Genomic DNA, 4298 nt, shown 5'->3' with positions numbered 1-4298 from the left:
TGAAATGTCCCTTCTATTTTTATTTACTGAAGTATAATTTAGATACAATGTTTAAATATTAGTTTCAGATACACAACATATTGATTCCGTTCTATACATTGCTCAGTGCTCACCATGGTAAATGTAGTCACCATGTGTCACCATACAATGTTATTACAATATTATTGCCTGTATTTTTTTCATCCCCATGACTCATTTCTTTTATAACTGGAAGTTTGTACCTTATAATCCCATGTGTTTTGCCTGTCCCCTCACCCACCTCCCCTCTGGCAACCACCAGCTTGTTCTCAGTATTTAAGTATATTGTTTTGTTTTGTTTTTTAGATTCCGCATATAAGTGAAATCATGTAGTATTTGTCTTTCTTTTTCAGACTTCTTTTCACTTAGCCCAGTACCCTCTAGGTCCATTCATGTTGTCACAGATGACAAGATCTCATTTTTTTATGGCTGGCTAATATTCCAGTGTAGACATACATCACATCTTCTTGGTCCATTCATCTCTTGATGAACACTTAGGTTGCATCCATGTCTTGGCCATTGTAAATAACAGTACAGTAAGCATAGAGATGCTTATGTCTTTTCAAATTAGTGTTTTTATTTCCTTTGGAGAAGTGCCCAATAGTGGGATTACTGGATTATATGGTTATTCAGTTTTAATCTTTTGAGGACCCTCCATACTGTTTTTCACAATGGTTGCACATTTTACCACCAACAGTGCATGAGGGATCCCTGTTCTCCACATCCTTACCAACACTTATTATTTCTTGTCTTTCTGCTCCTAGCCATTCTGACAGGTGTGAGGTGATATCTCATTGTATTTTTCAATTGCATTTCCCTGACAATTAGTGATGTTGAGCATCTTTTATGTGTCTTTTGGCTATCTGTGTGTCTTCTTTGTAATAATGTCTATTCATGTCCTCTGCCTATTTTTTAATTGGAATATATGTTTTTTGGTGTGGAGTTATACATGTTCTTTCTTTATTCTGGATATTAATCCCTTAGTAGATATATCATTTGAAAATATCTTCTCCCATTCAGTAGGTTTTCTTTTTGTTTTGTTGATGGTTTCTTTTGCTGTACAAAAGCTTTGTATTTTGTAGTGTAATCCCAGTAGTTTACTTTCGCTTTTGTTTCTCTTGCCTGAGGAGATATCCATAAACATATTGCTAAGTGCACTGTCCATGAGATTACTGCCTGTGTTTTCTTCTAGCAGTTTTATGGTTTCAGGTCTCACATTTAGGTCTTTAATCCATTTTAATTTTGTGTGTGGTGTTAAGAATATGGTTTGCTTTTACTCTTGCCTGTAGCTTTCCATTTTTCCCAGCAGCACTTATTAAAGATTGTCTTTATATATTCCCGTTGTGTATATTCTTGCCTTCTTTGTCATGGATTAATTAACCATATAGGTTTGGGTCTATTTCTGGCCTCTTTTCTATTGCTCTGTGTGTCTGTTTTCATGCCAGCACCATACTGTTTTGATTACTACAGCGTTGAGGTGTGTCTTGAAGTTTGGACTTGTGATCCCTCTACCTTTGTTCTTTCTCAGGATCGCTTTGGCTATTAGAAGTCTTTTGTGGTTCCATTCAAATTTCAATAATTATTCTATTTCCATGAAAAAAAACTTGTTGGTGTTTTGATAATGACTGCATGAATCTGTAGATTGCTCTGGTAGTATAGACATTTTAGCAATATTAATCCCTAATCCATGAGCATGGTACATCTTTTCATTTGTTTCTGTCGTCTTCAGTTTTTTTCATCAGTGTCTTATACTTTTCAGAGTATAGGTCTTTAACATCCTTGGTTAAATTTATTTCTAGGTATTTTAATCTTTTTGATGTAGTTGTAAATAAGTTTGTTTTTTAAATTTCTTTTTCTGCTACTTCATTATTAGTGTATAGAAATGCAACAGATTTCTGTATATTAATTTGTGTCTTACAAATTTATTGGATTTATTTGTTTTAATGATTTTTTATGAAGTCTTTAAAGTTTTCTATATGTAGCATCATGCTATCTGCAGATAGTGACACTTTAACTTCTTCCTTACCAACTTGGATTCCTTTTACTTCCTTTTCTTGCCTGATTCCTGCAGCTATGACTTCCCAATACCATGTTAAATAAATGTGAGAGTGCACATCCTTGTCTTGTGCCTGATCTCAGAGCAATAGCCTTCGGTTTTTCACTGTCAGGTATGATGTTAGCTCCTGGTGGGTTTTTCAGATATGGCCTTTATGATGTTGAGGTAGGGGCCCTCTAAGTCCATGTTGTTGAGAGGTTTTATTTCATCATGAATGTATGTTGTATTTTGTCAAATGCTTTTTTGGCATCTATTGAGATGATCATATGGTTTTTATTTTTCCATTTGTTAATGTCATATATCAAATTGATTTGCAAATATTGAACCACCTTTGTGTCTCTGGAACAAACCCCACATGATTGTAGTGAATGATCGTTTTAGTGTATTGTTGAATTTGGTTTGCTGATATTTGGTTGGATTTTTGCATCTTTCTTCATCAGAGCTATTGGCCTGCAGTTTTTCTTTATTTTTTTGTTTTGTTGTGTTTTTGTAGTGTCTTTGTCTGGTTTTGTTATCAGGGTAGTGGTGTGGAATGCCCTTTTTTATTAATTTTTTCACTTTCTGCTGTCTCTTTATTATCCCCCCCCCCCCATTTTCTTTTATTTCTGGTCTTCTACTGTGACTAAGTTTCAGTATCATTATAGAACTAATACAAGCTTTGTGACCTTTAGAGTTTTCTTAGACTTGCAGATGTTGGAAAATGGAATTTGGACTGTAGCAAACAGACTGAAAACGTTTAAACACATGTGGGTGGATGTGGCAATGAGAGGAAGATTTCACTGTTATTTGTTATGAAGGTGGATACATCAGTGAGACTAACATTCTTTGCTCATAACATTCTTTGCTCAAGAATGAGAGGCCTCGGGACAGATATGCTCTGTTCTAATGGCAACAAAAATCTTAATTCACACTGAGATGTGAGGTTAGTGACCTTTTCAAGTCCAGAGGTCTCCTGAAATATCCTTCATGGAAACCAAAATATTGTAAATATTTCCAATCTTGGTTTAGCCCAGATACTTTTTTAGAGAGATACTATGAAATAATAAAGGTCCTAATCCATGGCCAGCAGGTGTAGATGCTAACAGATGTCAGTCATGAAAACCTCATCCAGTCTCTCAAGCTTCCTAAAGTCCCCAGATACCTAAGTTTCCTTGAAATTTTCTCAGGATCAAAGTCACAAGTAAGAAATACGGTAGAGGCCGATCACCAAACATACAGATCTTCTTTTCAGATGCCAGTAAGTTAATTCTCTTCTTTGGCACTTGCGCTTTCTTTGTGAATGACATGTTTTGACTGTACTCCAGCAGTTGATTATAGAGAATGTTCTAGATGAACATCCTGAGAGCTGACATTCAGCTCACCAATCCACCGGCCCAAAGCTGTCATCAAAGATCTCTTTCCTAGGAACACTGGGGAAATTTGTCTTTTCTTCCCTTCGCTTGAGGAGGTGCCCTAGGCCATTGTAGGCAGGGTTAGGGAACACCTTACCAGGTATTTTGGGCAAGATAATAGCACACCAGCAGGAACGGGAGCTGAATCCAGAGCCTGTAGCCAATTTGGTAACCATACAGATCTTAGCAGAAATTCTCCTAGCCCAACCTGAATCCAGATAAAGTGGCAGTAATAACTGATGTACCCTAGAGATACTGTTTATTGTAACATTAACTATATATTCATGTATAAGAAAGGTTTTGAAAACAAACAAAATATAAAAGTTTTTAGATTATGGAAAAAAATAGCTATGGTGCTTAATTTCCTTATTTGAAAAATAAGTCCCCTTTAAAGCTTTAGACCGAGCTTTGTGAACTACAATTCAGCAGAATATTCCTTTGACAATTACATTGTATCCTGCAGGGGTAGACCCTCCCTTTCCTTGCCCTTGACTCCTGTTAATTACAACAATAGAAGATGCTTATGGAAAGCTTCTGCCTCTAAGCATTTTAGAGGGAAATGGAATTAAGGTCAATAATCCTTGAATGTTTAAAAATGTACTAAGCCTGTTTTCCATGACTCCTGTTGCCGAAGGAAAGGAAAAAGGAATTTTTTCCTTCCAAATCCACACAAGCTTGTGAAGGATGAGGCTGCGTGTAACGGGTCCACTTCCCTGAAGTCTTTGCAGCCGGTGTGCTTGAAGCTAGGACTTGGAGATTCTGGCACCTATGAGTCTGTCTTGAGGTTCCCAAGACACCCAGTTAAATAATGTTTTCTTTATCTTTTCAGGAGC

Source organism: Crocuta crocuta, unplaced genomic scaffold (genome assembly GCF_008692635.1).
Source record: "Crocuta crocuta isolate KB4526 unplaced genomic scaffold, BGI_CrCroc_1.0 scaffold24, whole genome shotgun sequence".
In the NCBI taxonomy this organism is placed as follows: domain Eukaryota; kingdom Metazoa; phylum Chordata; class Mammalia; order Carnivora; family Hyaenidae; genus Crocuta; species Crocuta crocuta.
Note: the sequence above shows the minus strand (reverse complement) of the source record.